The following is a 17380-nucleotide window of genomic DNA, read 5'->3' as shown; positions in this document are numbered from 1 at the left end:
TTTTGGTCCTCAGTTTTTTTTTTAAACACACACACACACACACACACACACACACACACACACACACCCACTGGCCAAGCATAAGTTTTCATTTTGACAAGCAAAAACACGGAAAACTCCCATGTTACTTTTATCACCAGATTAGGCCCTAAGGCACTCTGCTCTCTCCAAAGTTTCAACCACTAAAATATGAGTGAAGCAAAGAATACACCACAGCAAGTACTCCAAAAAATAGCAATTCAGATTTATATCCGAAGCTGTTTTCACATGCTTTCAAATCAGCACTGGAATCCTTTATATGAACAGCTCCATCATTTGGCAGCAGCAATCAATGAAAGAATCCAAGAAAATTGCACCAAACTGATCACATTTCAGTGTAAGAACAGCAGTACATCCAATCTGTTGCCATAATTTGGACACCGTGCAGCGCTGAATAATGGATCATGACAAAAAAGAAGGGTATAAATAAAACCACACACAGTCTAGGTCCTGAATTTGTGGTGATATAAACACCCCCAAATTATCAAAAACAATCAACAGCAATACCTGGCAATTTGTCTCCAAATTAACAAAAAAGCACCCAGCTCTCACCTTGCACAAACACACACTTCAGTGGTCAGTGACAAATGCAGGCTGCACTTGCAGGCTGGGAGAGTGAGCAGCTGCTCTGTCCTGAGCCGCTTAAAGCACAGTCCAGCCTGGCTCGCCCGCTCAGGTCCTATTCTCTGTTGGTTCGCTGCGGTTTCTCCCATGACTCCATCACCCAGGAATGGAAACTGCTGCCCTCGTCCCAGCACTAGTGGGCTCCCAGCTACTGAGCTCAGGTAAAAATGCTGAGTCCTGCAAGGTCACTACAAGGTGAACAGCGGCAAAAGGAGTGAATGGGGAAGAGGAGGGGCCATCAAGGAAAGACTCTAAACTTCAGACACCTTGCCTTTCACAAGATTCTGAAATCCATAAATCAGAGCTGCAGCAATAGTCAGAGAAGCAGTAAATCTGAGAATCCTCAAATGGCTCGGAGCCAACCTGCTAACGCAGAGGCCCTCTTGAAGCAATAATGTCTCTCTCTCTCTCTTTCTTTCTCTCTCTCTCTCTCACACACACACACACACACACATACACATACAGACATACACACACGCACAAACAGACTTCAGTGTGGCTATTCTAATTGCTCAGGCATCCTTTTCAAGCCAAAAAGTTTCTGAAAACCCTTTCCAGGTAACACCGCTTAGAGAAAGCTCTTAGAAAACTAAAGTATTTGCCAAAATCAAATAATTCTTTTAAGAACAAAATCATTTCTGGTCCATAAACTAATTCATATTAATGAAGTCTTGCTTTTTGGGCACATACTTCAATTATGCAACCCCCCCATATTAAAAAGACAGTAAAGATGTATTTATTTCAGAGATGACTGGCAAAATCAATTAAGATTTCTCATAAAAATTCCTACCATCTTTTTCAAGATTAGTCTTGACTGATGTATATTTTAATTTGGAGAGGTTTCAAGAAGGCGTTTCTTGTCTAAAATATAATCATTCTGCATGTAGATGTTCCAGACAGATACAAACATGTTTATAAATGTCTCCCTGTAAAGTCTCTCTAGGTTTTTATTTCTCATATTTTGGTTTTCCTATCAGAAGTGGAGAAGAAACAATGTTTAAGCTTACCAGAACATTATGAAACATTATTTCTCTTTGTTGTGTATTTTTTTTCTTACAGGTAAACAATTATGCCCTGAAGTTTAGATTGATTGCATTAACAGGAAATTATTCTTACTCTTTAGCCACCTTCCTTTCCCCTCCTTCTCCAACCATGTAAAATGAACAACTTATCTAACCTCCTAGGCATCAGTTTTGTAATCTATAAAATGGGGATTTGTTGCTAACATCTGCTTTGGGGCTCCCTCCTGGGTCAGAAAGAGGATGAAATGGGACAATGTGTAGGAGCAGATGCTTTGTAAACTATAGAGGGCTGGGAAAAAAATGTACTTACTGCATTTTCCGCCCTTCTATTGCCCTAGTTTGGTGCTGGGACTAGTGAATTACTTTCTGTGCTCTCAAGGAGGACTCCTCAGGTTTCATGGGAGAGTGTTTCAAGTGGGCTATAAATAGAGTTCAAGATTTTATTGAACTGCTGTCCTCCTGATGGCAGATCTTGATGGTAGCGACCACATGGCCAGAGTCAGTTAATTGTGAAAAACATGAGCTCTGTCTGGTCTTTGAGGCAGAACAAGACCAGCTGAAAGCGTAGTAGAAGATGCTCACGTGCCTGGATGGTTTCACGGTTCCTTGTGTCCTGGGTGTACTCCTATGTTGGAGGGGTTGCCCAAGGGGATTAATGAAGGGGAAAGGTTGGGGATGGAATGCCAAGTTCACTGCTGAGTTAACTCAGTAACAAATGCATTAAGGCATTCATGCTAATGTTCCTACCATTATGTATGCATTATTTAGAGATTAGGTTGAGGCAGTGTAAGGAAGGACACCAATGGGGAACAGGAAAGGAACTAAGTATATGAACACCTGTCTTGTGAGACACACAGGGCTGGGAGCTTCATGAATGTTATCTCAGTTAATCCTCATAGTAATGCCATGAGGTAGTTGTTGTTATTCCCATTTATCAATGAGAATAATTTGCCTGCACACTGTTACTGCTGAGTGGTGGAGCTGGAATTACAATCAAGGTCTGCATGGCCTAGAGTCCTGTATTTGGAGGAAATCTGTTGATTTATAACTTTCTCAGAAGAAGAAAAGAAAGTTTGGTTTTTAAATAGCAGGGGTAGGGAAGGCAAGAATGCAAATTACCACAAAACCTTGAGAGTACCTGCTAGGCAAGTTAACTTTTATAAAGAGCACAGAAATGTTTAGAAAAACAAGTTTTGATTTTTTTAACAATGAAGTCATTGTAGGATACAGAGAAAAAATACAATTTTTGTTAATATGTGCCTATAATTCCTTTTTCTTAATTGTGTCTTGCCTGTCTTTAAGCTGAAGATGTGAATTTAGAGGTCTTTCTGTATAGTAGAATACCACTTTATTTTATTTTATTTTTTGAATTTTATTTATTTTTTATACAGCAGGTTCTTACTAGTTATCTATTTTATACATATTAGTGTATATATGTCAATCTCAATCTCCCAATTCATCCAATCCACCCCTACCCCACCACTCTCCCCACTTGGTATCCATATGTTTGTTCTCTACATCTGTGTCTCAATTTCTGCCCTGTAAACCACTTCATCTGTATTTTTTTTTTTTTTTTTTTTTTTTTTTTTGCGGTACTCGGGCCTCTCCCTGCTGTGGCCTCTCCCGTTGCGGAGCACAGGCTCCGGACGCGCAGGCTCAGCGGCCATGGCTCACGGGCCCAGTCGCTCCGTGGCATGCGGGATCCTCCCGGACCGGGGCACGAACCCGCGTCCCCTGCATTGGCAGGCGGACTCTCAACCACTGCGCCACCAGGGAAGCCCCATCTGTATCATTTTAATTTGCTTAAATTAATAGATCCTTATGAATGCCCACAACGAAGCAAGGCAATCTCTTACTATTAAATGCAGAAAAGCCATTTTTTTCAACTACAGTTTGGAGTACTGTAGTGGAGTCATAATTTTCAGTTCCCTGAGTCTGAGGATGTTAATAAAATGCCAGGTCCTTTCTACGAGTTTTATTGGAAAGCTAGAAGCAGAGTTTAAACTGCAGCCCTACATGGTATATGTTTCTGTTCTCCCCTTTTTAAGTGGCATTGCCTGCTAAATGAGAAAACTTGAAATTGTATCTGCAAGCCAGCAGGGCAATTCATACCAAATCCTTCATGTAGGGTAATTGTTCCTGCCTTCAATCTCCCTTTTCCATATTTTTACAATCTTCTCTGAGAATGCCTCTGGCTGATTATACCTTGACTCTGCTTTCAGCACTCCCATCTGCAAAGTGCACCATCCAAAAGCACTTCATAAAACGAGCCTTCTCATCCTCCCCAAATTTAGCCTTAAAAAGAAAACTATAAATTTCAAAGTCTTGCAGCTAGAATCACTTTGTTTTAGATGTTTTCATTAGAGAGAGAACTATAACTGAGCCACTGACTAAATTAGTAATAAGTCAAAATAAATAGCAGAGAAAAAGAATAAAAGCTAGAACTTTAATCACAATTTCTCAAGTTAAATTCCGAATAAAAAACAAAAGCACTAATATCATCCTAAACAGCCAATCAACCCACATAAAAGAAGGTAAGGGGCCTTCAGCTACTGAGCATTCATTTCATTGCTACCTTTGCTTAGAATATGCACTTTGACACTCACTACAACGCCCTTGTTCTATGGCATCATATTTAACTAAAGAGCAAGTTAAAAAAAAAGAGTTACTCTATTGGGAAGCCTATGAAGACAGATGTGAATAGCTGTTTTTTCTCATTCCCAAACCCATTTTATTTCTGAAGAAAGGATGAAAACACAATCACAGACAGAATTACTATTATTTTTTTAAATTTAGAAACTATTGTAGTGATCTTTCAACGAAACAAAAATCTACTGACAAAGCTTTCAATTATCTTTCAAGTCAAAAATAATGATAAAGAAAACATAGTTTGGGGCACTTTCTTCCAATTGTTATACTGTCCCATTAAAGCATTTTGTTTTTCAAACACTTCAGCTAGTGTTTGCCTGAGTGTAATGCCACAGCAGAAAAACAGAAGAACATATTGCATCCTCCCTTTCTTTGTCTCAGAAACTTCATTTTGAGATCCTGATTTCAAATCATGTATTGAAAAGAAATTTGTGTTAAAGTTTAAATGTATGAGGAAAGCATTTTGAAGCATGGGCCAATATGTGCAATGGGTGAAGAAAGGAAATAAGATGGTCTGGTTTTCTATTTGGTTCTTGCTCCACTGCCCAGTGACGATATCTTCCTGATGTGTCCTAGTGGCAGTGTTTAACTTTACACAGATATGGGTCTGGCCTGAAAACCTTAGAATCTTTCCATTTAGGGTGGAACCGGGCTCACAGATGTGTAGGATGGAGTCGTTTCTAGTTTTTAATATAATGAGAAAAAAATATTTTTCTAACACATTTTTCCCTGCTGCTCCCTTCGATTTACTTCTTTTTCTTAGGCCTTAGAAAGAACTCCACATGATAATAACTATTAGCTACGGAGAGCAAATACTGTTAAAATATTGAAGGTCATTTAGGGAAAAATGTAAAGTAATCTGAAATGTGTAAGCTTTTAGCATTTCAATCATTTTGTGTGGATGCTGAAAGATATGTATGTCAAGTCTCTTAATCTTTATACAGTCAAACACATGAAATCGAACACTTCCTGAGCAGTAAAAATTTACTGTATTTTTAAATATAATTTTGTTTCGTACTGAATGGCAATTTTTTTCCCTGGAGGCAAAAAGATGCCTTCTTGCCTTTTCTACTCTATGATGTGAAAAACCACTGTCCTGACTTTACTGAAAGCTTTCTTAAATACATTCAAGTGGATTTAGAAAAAAAAAAAAAAAACAACTTAGGAGTATGAATAAAGAGGGAAAAATTCTGAAGATTATCCTTTTGTGAACACAGGGAAAAGAATTTCTGGGCACTTAAAGTCACTTTAAAATGTACCATCAGGATCATTGGAGGTATTTGGAATTTTCATAAAAAATACAGTCTTGCAGTATAATTGTCACCCCCTTACAGTGTGACAGGACATTATAGTCAGGTAGTCTGAGGAAGAGCTTTCAGCCACCTGGCAGCCTGGACTGGTGATTACAGCCTCAGCTGCTGTTCCACCAGAGTCCTTCAGTAAGGGCTCCTCTTGGAAGCCTGGGACCCTCTGGAACATAGGCGCTCGTGTTTCCCACCAGTGGGTCCTTGATGGTAAAACCTTCAAAACATCAGTGTCAATGCCTCTTAATGTATCTTAAGTAAATTAAGAAACATTAATATGCCATGGTACAATAATGACTGATTCAGAACACTAGGTTAGAATTTTTAAGATATTACTTTACGATACATCTATAGAGTAAAGCATATTAGAAAACAGTGTGTGCAAAGTTATCTGAATTTGTAATAAATATTTAATATTATAGAAAATCTGAAAAATATGCATTACTATTTAATAGCTTTTATCTCTTGGTATCATAAAAATTTTATTTTTGATCTTTTTTCTATTTTCTAAATATTCTTCAATGGCCATTACTACCATGTAGTAAAAAGAAAGAAAGGAAGAAGGAAAAAAAAAGAAACCAGTAACTCTAGTTCACAATGTTTGGGAATCATTTTTGAAAAAAACATTTCAAAACTAACTCACCCATGCTTATAACCTCTGCAAGTGGAAACATTCAGTCTTTAGAGCTGTAGTTACCATTTCTCTCACCATCTGCATTAAAAATCTTCATGGGTACAGATAAAAAAAGTAGATGCTGCACTACTATAATATATGGAAAATATAGAGTTGTTGGTTTCACCGGTTTTTAGAATAGAAAAAAGGGAGATAGGGAAAATGCCAGATGTGTATCTGTGTGTACATACTGAGAGAATGGACATGGTACAAATCTAAGTACCATGACATACACTCATGAATACATGATCATAGTTTTGGAATCACTACTTATTCCTAAAAGGGGAATGATGAACTAACAGGATATACAATCAAGAAAATCTACTGTCTTCTAAAAAATGATCTTGCTTTAGGGCATATTTACAGAGATCTCTACTGTAAGGGCAATACAAATTTCTTTGGGGGTAAGCAGGATGCCTAGGGAAGAGACTGCATTGCAGAAGTTACTTGGGCCTTACTTGCACTTTTGTTTTGTGTTCTGTATATCTTTCTGATCTAACTAGGAACCAGCTGGTAGAGAACTCAGGTTTACAAGATAATAAACAAACATCAGTCTGTTAATTAAATGGCAGACTCGGGTCCTCAATGTATGTACTTCTTGGGAACAGCAGTGTTGAGAACAAAGGTCTTGAGGCCAGTCAGGAATATTTGGGCTTAGGCTAAGATTCATTCACCTACATATGTTTTATTTGTTTGCTGAAGTAACATTTGAGGAACTGTAGAAATAGCAAGACCAAATTCACGTACATTAAGGATTTTCCTTTTCAGCAGTTAAGTCATAGCCATATGTTTTCCTGTTTAAATTGAAATAAAAATTTCTAACATGCTCATGAGGAGAAACAGCTGAGCAGGGCTATATTTCAAGGGGATTGGTTTTGCTCTTTAAACAAAAAGTCCACACAAATAAAATTGGTAGCACACTAAGCTCTTCAGATATTACTGAGCTAGAGGCTCAAAAACATAAAAGTGTGATATTTTCAAAACAACAATCTCCAATAGACTTTAAGGAAAACAGTAAATTCTTTTACTTATTTATATCTTTGTTTGGACTGTCAGTAAACAAATGTATGTGTTTGCATTATTCCTACTCTTTACTCAGGCTACTGTTAGAATTCCAGGGTTATTTTTGGAAGCTGAGTAAAGTTTGAATACACTTAAATTATATATTTATGGAATGAACTAATATCATGGACTAAATTTCATCTTGGTTGATTAAAATATTGAAAAACTCATAATTTAGGCATTCATATGGAAATTATAGTAAAAGATATGTTTTATGGATTCTATTCTATCATGAAAAAAGACAATATTCTTTAGTTTAATCTATTGAAGAGGAATAATCACATCTTGTCTTCTGTTTAAAATTTAGGACAAGTTTTTGTTTAAATTAAATATCTTAATATTAAAGAAAATGATATCTACAGCCCCCTCAACTATATACTGTATGTGTGCATCTATCCGTCTATCTATCTATTATCTATCTACATACATGTACACAGGTATATATGTATTCCAATCTTTATCCATCTGTAGAGTTTTATGTGGTTATTGTCATAGTTTATACATAATTTTTTAATTCATTATTTCACTTTGAATATTTTATATGCATTTTCCTTATATCAAGAATCACCAAATGAGATACTGTAAAAACAAAGCAAAACACTTTTTAAACTGTAAAATATATAAATAAAATCATTATTTCATTTGTTAATTTCAATGTTTGAATAATATTCTTTTTAATGGTATGATCTAACTTATTTGTATATTACTCTATTTGGGGGCACGAACTTGGTTTTCTGGGATTTTTTTAGTAAATTATACTACTCTATTACTAGGAATATTTTTGTTTTTCTGTAGATTTCTTTTTTCAGTCTTAGGACAAATTTGTAGAAAAAAGGATCACTACGTCAAAAAGTCTACTCTGATTGGGAGGTTTTTTTGGTGGCAAAAAACTAGTGTATATTAGTTTTAAAGCACTTCTTTTTTGGGACGGAAGGTGAGTGAATAAACGCATTTACAAGTATTTGTTATAAGTTATTTTGGATACTTTAATCTATATACCAATTTTCTGCATTCTCTTGGTTCAAGTTGTTTGTGCAAATTTTGTAACCATGCTTATTTTTATCCCTAGAATAAGGACAAACATTTACCCCAATAAAACATTAGATATAAGTTGGTGTTGATCTCCTAAGTTTCATTTATACATAATAAGTTCTAAGTGACTTCTTACACATTCTGTTTACCATACATCTATATCACCCAAAGACCCCAATGTAATTTTTATTTGATAAATTCCATGCGTGGATTCTTTGAAGGTTTCAAAGCACCTTGTGTAACATGAAAAAAAAATCATTAAAATAAATGATGGAAGAGAACATCCATTGTTTCCATGTTGCAGTTCATAAATCACTTATTCACTGTAAGAGGCATGTTTAAATTTATTCACATTTTACATTTTATCATTTTAACAGTTACTTTAAAATTGGTATTTTGGGGACATCGCTGGTGGCACAGTGGTTAAGAATCCTCCTGCCAATGCAGGGTACATGGGTTCGATCCCTGGTCCAGGAAGATCCCACGAGCTGTGGAGCAACTAAGCCCATGCGCCAAAACTACTGAAGCCCGGGTGCCTAGAGCCCGTGCTCCACAACAGGAGAAGCCACCACAGTGAGAAGCCTGTGCACTGCAACGAAGAGTAGCCCCTGCTCGCCACAACTAGAGAAAGCCCACACGCAGCAACGAAGGCCAAACACAGCCTAAATAAATAAAAATAAACTACTCATGTTTCTTTAAAAAAAAAAAAATTGGTATTTTGATACTCATTCATATGTTCACATAATTTCCACATTATTTAATCTAGAAAAAAATAGAGTACATTATAACAGTGAAAATGAATTTGTCAGTCATATGTAAACTTGCTTTCTTAAATTGAGCTTATTCAGCTATGTCAACAGAGCACTTTTAAGGAATTATACTTAAACTTGAGGCTGGCTTTTCATTCTATAAGTCTACAATAAAACATATCAGAAGGATATAAAATCTGCATATGCAGAATAATTAACACTGGCGTAATTTTGCACTAATATATTTTTCTTATTCACTTTTCTTTTCTCCACCATTGCAAATTTTGACAAGAGAAACTAGAGGAATAAGAAAAATCTTAGCAGCACCAAGATTCAGCAGCAAATGGAGAGGTATCCTTGTCCAGTTCAAGGAAAACTAGAATGGGAAGCAGGGGTACTTTGCCACTTGTTGATGGACAACTTGGATACCTCACTTTCCCTCCCCAGGTCTCAATTTCCTTACCTGTCAAATGACATTCCAATCAGATATTGGATGTTGAGATGACATGTAAACTGAGAATCTAAGGAGTTGTCATTAGATGATAACCTGCACTTAATTTTATGAATTTGGTGTTGATTTTTGTTGATTTTCAAATGAGCTCCATGGCTTTTTCTGCTAGGCAAGTATAATAACACAATATAAAGGCCTATTACCAATGGCTCATACCAATAATTATTCATAAAGCAAAAGATAAAGGAATGGTGCAGATAACCTGAATTCATAAGCCTTTCCGTTCAGCTTTTCAAACTGACTAGTGGTTGTCAAAATATTTCTTCTGATAACTACTTCCCTCCACAAGTCCCATGACATTTCCCACTAAAACAACAACAACAACAAATCTCTATAGTGGCATACAATCTGCCGTGAAGAGGGCTATTGTGACATCTTGAGAGAGAGGAGAAGACTAGGATGAACAAGTGGGCACAGGCAAGAGTAGAGGTAATAAACATCTCTGCCTCAACAGGGGATCAATAAATGTTTTTAACTGGCTGGAGAGAAGAAAACAACCAGAAGAAAGATTTCACTGAGGAGGAAGAGGACCCACTGTAGGGGAAGAAAGCTAAAAGGGGAGTCCTATTTCTCTCTAATGAAAAGTTATATTACCTAAAACTAGGTTTCGCTTTCTCACTAAAGTTTCAAATGTTATGGTCAGTAATATTAGAAGGAGGGAGAGATCTGCTGACACCTAATTGAGGCCCTTTTGATGACAAAACCAATCACCCCCTGCTGTGGTCTTGAATGTTTCTTTCCTGATTTACATAGCCCTAAATTACGCTAAAATGACAAGAGAATGAAAAGAGCCCATGTGACACCAGAAGTTTATGCTTTGCCTCCTTCATCGTGTTTCTGAGAAAAAAGAAACTAATTATGGAGCAATGACTTAATGAGTGTAATCATTTTCATTTTACAGATAAGGAAAATGCAGTTTAGGAAATCAATACCACTCTATCATAATATCAATATCATTCAGTAAGTGGTCAATAATTCAACATGTTCTTAGACCTGATTCAAGGAGGAATAGGCACTTGGATTTTAACAGCCAAGATTAATTAAAAGCAAGCCAAGGGAATATCAGACTCAGATCATGCTAAGAATTTAATTAGAACAAGGTAATTGGCCAGCTGGGACAGATCTCAACCCAGAACCAGGATCTGGGGTACAGAGCCATGATTCTGTATTAAATACCTCAGAAAAGTCTTTACATTAAAAGGATTATCTTCACTGTACTATTTATACTTGGTTTTAATCATACAATAGTATATGAAACTCCTAATCCTAATAAAGTGAATTATGTGGGAAAACTGCCACTTTTTACCTATGATTTATCAAATAGATGATTCAATAAATTTTAAGACTTACATTTTATGATGTCTTATAATTTGAATACACCTCCTTTTCACTTAAGGATATAATGGACACTTATCAAGCAAAATTTGTTTAACTATTTAGGTCCCTTTAACTTTAAAGAATTAGACCATCAATCATAGATATGAAAAAGACTATAGGAATTTTACAACTGAGGACACTGACACCTTCAGCTAAAAAATCCTTTTGCTCAAAGTCACACAGATATTGAGCATTTGACTCTGACGTAGAAAACAATGGGATTCTTCATTTGGTTGTTATTTCTACTTTACCACAAAGTTTTGTCTCATGATTTCTACTCAGGTAGTTAGGTCATTTTTCCCTATTGTTATAGATCCATTGCTCCCTGTGGTCAAAGCAAGGCAGTTTACGGAGAAATCCAAACAAACAGCTTCCCTGTTTGCTCCTGTGCTTGCCTCCTATGTGAATGTTGGGTTCACCGAGGTGTACTGAGGTGATTACTATTCTGTCATGGCCTTTTCAATAGAGAGAGTGACTATTTCCGATTTAGTTCATCCTGGAATGAGGTAGTTGTATTAAAAAGAAAATAAACCAGAGGAAGGCTCTCTAGGAGTAGAAGAAGCTAGTTTCTGGCTATCGACTTAGGTCTAAGCTGTGAGGAACACGGATGTCTCGGAAGTCAGCTGAGTGACAGGTCGTAGGATGGAGCCACCTACTTTGAGGCAGAGAAGGGGCCATGATGCAACTGAAGCCAGTCACCCTGAAGAACAGGTGGTGTTTCATGGCACAGTGGTTTAGTTGCTGGTTATTTTCCTTTGTTTTCCTTGGGTCCTTTGTGAGAATCCAGCCTTGCATCAGGTGTTCTATTGGCTATAATAGGGCAGGCTGTATTGATAAATTATGAAAGCAAGAGGCCCTACGAGGTCATCATGGGATGACAGCAAAGCTAATGGAAATGTATCTCCTGAAGAGAAGAAAACATTCAAGGAACTCAGGGAACGAGAATAGGAGTTATGCGTCCCCATGTGAGACTCTTTTTGATAACTTAGAGATTGTGGGTTTTATTGTTAGGTCTGGGAGTAGTTTCCTTAAAGCAAGGGAAGATTTTTTTTGTTGGGGGAAATATTCAGTTTAAAGTTCCAGATTTTCTGTTAGATTTATCTAGATTCTGAAGGAAGTATCAGTTCGTTTTTTAGGAACTTAATTGATATTATAAAAAATAATCTTAAGTTCAAGATACTACTTTCAAACTTAAAACCCCCATGAACCTACGTTTGATAGAAACAGCCAAGTTTATTTTTATCAGCTATTATTATCCAATAATTATGTCATGAAGAAGTACAAAAATGATATTTTGGAAAGGTGAGAAATTCTCACTTACTTGGAGCTCGATCCTTATTACTGAAAAATACATTTACTATAAAAGAAAATACTAATTATGTCACCAGCTTTTATTTCTCTCTACATATATATTTTGCTCAGAAGTGATATGAACATATTTGAAAAAGATGCTAAAATCAATTTTGCATGTAATACATGTATTGATTTTTCTCTAGATATTCCTGATGATTTTGAACTTATCCACATGATAATAAAATGTGAAGATTTGTTTTTTGATCTTGCTCTTAAATTGGGGTTAAATCCTCATCATTAAAATTTTCTATTTTTACTATAATTATCAGTGGGATAAAATGATAAATGTTTAAGTAATGGCATAAGAAAAGCAAAATTTTAGGGTAAAACCAACCTAGAAATTTTGTTGTGTAGATCAAGTAGCATGAATATAAGAGGGAGTGGAAACGGTAGGTAATAGTGTGCCCTCCTTGCTTGCCAGGTCTCTCTGGACTGGGAATTTCATTGCCTTTGACTAGGACTCTGTATGCATCATCCACATGCACCAGCATCCAGATCTCACATTCTGGGGTGAACTCACTCCTAGGATGAGGAATAACGGGGAAACATCTGCTAAAGGAAAGGGAACTTTTCAAATTCACATAATTTTAAAAGTTTTGTTAAAAATACTTTATAGCATTTACAATTCAGCATTTTGAGACAAAGCCTTTTTGATCCATACTAGTTACATCTCTAGACATCATTTCAAGTGCTGCCGTTTTTAATAACCAATAAAGTTCTCAAGGAACACATAAATATCATAGGACCTCAGTATTAGAAAACATGCTAGTGGCCCTGTAGTTCAAATTCCTATCTTCCTGTTAAGTTTAAAATATGGGTTGAGGGACTTTCCCGGTGGTCCAGTGGTTAAGACTTTGCCTTCCAATACAGGGGGTGCGGGTTCGATCCCTGGTCAGGGAGCTAAGATCCCACATGCCTTGCGGCCAAAAAGCCGAAACATAAAGCAGAAGCAATATTGTAACAGATTCAATAAAGACTTAAAAATATATATATGGATTGAATGATATTTTTCCTGTTCACTATAACAGACCCTTAATACTAGAAATGTTCTAAACCCTTCATGAATATGGAAATGTTTATACAGGTACTGTATGTCATGAACCTTCAGATTCACTCATGAAAAGTAAAACCCACCAAGTAAATATTGAGGAGGTATGGATTAATAAATATAGTATCTTCATACTCTCTTCCCTCTGTTAATAATTTTAATAACATTTAAATTCTTGTGACAATATCTCAAATTTTTAGTGAATATTTGTTATAATTTTATAGTTCTATAACTAAAAGAGAAATGACTTTCTAGAAACATTTTTGTTTGATTGGGGTGAGTGAATGAAGTGTTGGGGTTTTGCCAGCTTGTGGTAAAACAATGTAGTATTTTCATTGGAACTATTTATTACATTTGGAAAGCAGAGCACCACCACTAGGATAGATGAGGTAATAGAGGTTTGAGGACAAAAGATTTTCTCTATATCATGGGAAGATTAAGTTGTGCAAAGAAAGTCCAAAAAAAGAAGAAACTGAGGCATAAAACAGCTACCTGACTTGCCCAAGTCATTCAGGTACATTACAAGGAGGAACCATAAGTAGTAACGCAGGTCATGTGACCCTACAGTCCATACTGCTGATGCCAGAGCTGTGTTGCATTATGCAGCCTATTGATGCATATGCCTCTACTTTGCTTTAATTATGATCAAGAACAAAACGGATAGCAGGCTATTAGCACCATGGCTTTGCAGGACTTGAACATTACTCAGGATATTATCCCTGTTATTTCACGTGTGAAGAAATTGAATCATACAAAGGTTAAGGGCATTTCTCAAAGTCACAGAGCTATTTTGTGCTGAAAATTAAAGATGAAGAAGTTACTAACAAAGTTGGTAATTTACTTATATGAAAAGGAAGGCTGAAATTTTTAAAGACCATATTTCAGCCATAATGTCTGCCATTTACTGAGGGTTGGTTATGTTCCAAGGACTCTACATACATTTTTATTATCTTCCCAGCAACCCTGAAAGGTAGACTCTCATTTTATTTCATCATATAATCCTCATGTTACAGATGAGAAAATTGAGTCTTAAAAATTTAAGTAGCTTGACCCAACTTACGTACCTAGCGGGTGATGAATCAGGATTTCACTCTGAAGACCGCACACTTTCAAATATACCTTTGGGGGACCCCAGTTGATATTTCAACACTGGAGGTTGACTACAGAAAGAAATCCCATAGCTGGGCACACACCCATTCCTTTCCATCTGTCTCCCCTCACCTCATTTTGCTGAGCCTGTTCTACCACTCATCACTCCTTTGGTCTAGAAAACCCCATCCTTGCCATTCCACTAAAAGCTTCCTTTATATTCTAAACTTGCCTCATCAGACTATTCTGTGGGCCAGAAACTTTACACAGCAATAAAGGATGCTAGAACTAAGTCCTGATGATCCTGAAGTAGATTCTATACCTGAAAAAAAAGGGCGGGGTGCTAAAGAAAGTTAAATAAACTTTTGTATGTATAAATATATTCAGTTGCATTGTAACATTTTGGAAATGACTAAGCCTTGAATGGAATAAGGTAATTCTAGGTCTTACCTGGGATACTTATCTGATGAATCATATGAATAACTCACTTATTGGCTCTGTCACTAATACTTTAATATGAATCTCTCTATAACTAGCTAGATATGATTGTTTCTTTTCTTAATTTTATATAATAATATCTTTACTCTCACCTCTATTCAAATGGAAGGGCTTACTTATTTTTTCCTTTAAGTACCTAATAGAGAAACCCCCAAATTGTTAATGATGTTGACAATGGTGGCTAGATATATGTCAAGAAATGTTTATAGGGATGACCAAAGAAACTGTCTTTGATCCTGTTTGTAAAGATATTATGGAATGTCCTTCTGTCCTTAACCAGTTAACCCTGGGGCTGTCATTTCCCATTGTGTACCCAAAACTTCCAACAAGGTGTCAGTAATGATTTTCTACCCAAGGCTCATGACAGCTACTCACCTTAAATCTGATAAAAGGCAGGAAGTGTTGTGTGAATGATTCTGCGATCACCCTTTCTATGACTTCCAGGAAAACATAGTCTTCACTTCAAATGTAACAAAGAGCTTGTTTTCTGTCCATAGATTAATCTTCCAAATCACCTATCTTGTCTCCTCATAGAAATATATATATACATATTTGTTGCTTTAACTGCTTTTTCTTTTGGGTCTTTTTCTCTCATAATTAAAGCAGATAATTACTACCGCATGGACATTTAGATTGCAGAACAGGAATGAAAACTATCATTCAAAATCTCAAAACAAGACTGAGAAAGAGCTGCTACATGAGGGCCAACTTTCATTCTAGACTTAAAGTTCACACTCTCTAGATGATTTCTCTTGAGGTTCCTCCTCTCTGGTGACTTTTAGGAATGAAATATGAACAGAGGAAGAGGGGAGTTGGAATGGAGGTAATACCTTAGAATGTCTAGAAATCTAGTTTCAGACCACCCCTCCCTGGAGCAGGCTAAGAAATGCTGGCTACCGACAACATAATTCTTTTTTACCTGAAGAAACTCAAACAAAATATCCACCTGAGGCAACTGAAGGAGCATCACAGAGAATAAGGTGTAAGTGACTGATGGGTTCACATTAAATCAAAAAAGGTTGATGGGGAAGAGCGGTTAAAACAGCTGAAAGGAAGCTGACTTACGGAGCAATGCTGCTCAGTGGTGAAGACTCTTTGCCTGCCTAGATACCGCCTTAGAATGGCAGAGTCTGAAAATGCCCACAGTCACCCCTAGGACTTAACAGTGAGAATCTTGCTTTTTATTGATGCCTGCCAAATAATTTTCCCAAAAAGAGCACACTGAAATAAAAAGCATAATTTTGGAACTGGGGGAAAAAATACAAGAATGCTGGCACATCTGGTAGCTTTCATTATAAGAAGAAACAAACAGCTATATAACACTGTCAACAATTAAATAAAAATATGTATTAGGGTTAGTTAGGAAAAACTCTTCTGCTCCAAAGGAGGATCAACATTGTGTTTATAAAGGCCCACGGAGGGGAAAATTGTTTGGGGCACAGAGGGGGGTGGAGGGGGAGGGGTGGTATGGAGAGACATAGAGATAAAGAGAAGGGCTTAGAGGCATAGAGACCAAAGTGGCTGACCTCAGGGTAAGAAAAAGTCGCTGGAATAGTGGGGTTTGAAATGCCCCAGGAAGATAACAGGACCAGGAGGAGAATGGTGATGTGGCACAGCTCTGGCTTCAAGGCTGGACAAAGGCTCAAAGCCACCAGTGATCTTGGCACAGAAGCAACAGGACCATCCATTATCAGGAGATTATGTGGCTTGGGCATTGATCATTTCAGCTTGGTGTGGGTTAAAGACCTGACAGTATTTTCTATGAAATTTTAACACAGCCCCCATTTAAGGGGTGAGAAAGATGAGATAAGGAGGAACAATAATGGCTAAGATTGAATTTTTATTTCTTCACTATCCTGGTGACTTGAATTTCAGAGTTTGATTTAAGATGGTTAGAAAAACAATGAACTGTTTGGCACTGAATCAGTAGTGGTGTAAAAATTATACAGTGACAAGTATTTACACAATTTTACAAAATACAAAAGCCTTTCTAGCTTGAAGATACTGGCATTAGTTGGAAAAATCTTTCTGACACTGGGCCTCTTTGATTTGGTTAAAAAGGTAAATATAGCTGTTCTAGAACAGGATAATATAGGTCTTCTGTTAAATTAAAAAGTGTATCACATATGTTTTTCTCTACCACCTGAAAAATGCTTTATTCAGATTGATGTAAAGATAATTAGAATTGGGAAAAGCCACATGTAGCAAAAGCTACTTATTTTGAGATAGTCATAAGCTTTCTCTTAATTACCTAATTCTTGAATTACATTGTATTCCCATTTTACAGATGGAAAATTAGAACTAAAGATTATCCAAGTAGATTTACGAAAATAATGATAATTTAATGAGA

General features: G+C 36.5%; 1 protein-coding gene across 7 annotated transcripts in view; it reads right to left on the bottom strand.

Moving 5' to 3' along the window:
- Window positions 1-17380, bottom strand: part of ARHGAP24 (Rho GTPase activating protein 24) — a 771185-nt gene that overhangs the window by 152350 nt on the left and 601455 nt on the right. Inside the window, exon 1 of one of the 7 annotated variants that reach the window (XM_067736522.1) lies at window positions 592-720. The exons of 5 other annotated variants lie outside the window; for them this stretch is intronic. The gene's annotated coding sequence lies outside the window, so the exon portion shown is untranslated. Of the gene's footprint in view, window positions 1-546; window positions 721-17380 lie in introns of those variants that run through there. One more of the 7 variants, XM_067736523.1, reaches the window with a different exon arrangement.

This window comes from Pseudorca crassidens, chromosome 4 (assembly GCF_039906515.1).
Source record: "Pseudorca crassidens isolate mPseCra1 chromosome 4, mPseCra1.hap1, whole genome shotgun sequence".
In the NCBI taxonomy this organism is placed as follows: domain Eukaryota; kingdom Metazoa; phylum Chordata; class Mammalia; order Artiodactyla; family Delphinidae; genus Pseudorca; species Pseudorca crassidens.
The sequence above is the reverse complement of the archived record's forward strand: the minus strand, read 5'-3'. Positions and strand labels throughout refer to the sequence as shown.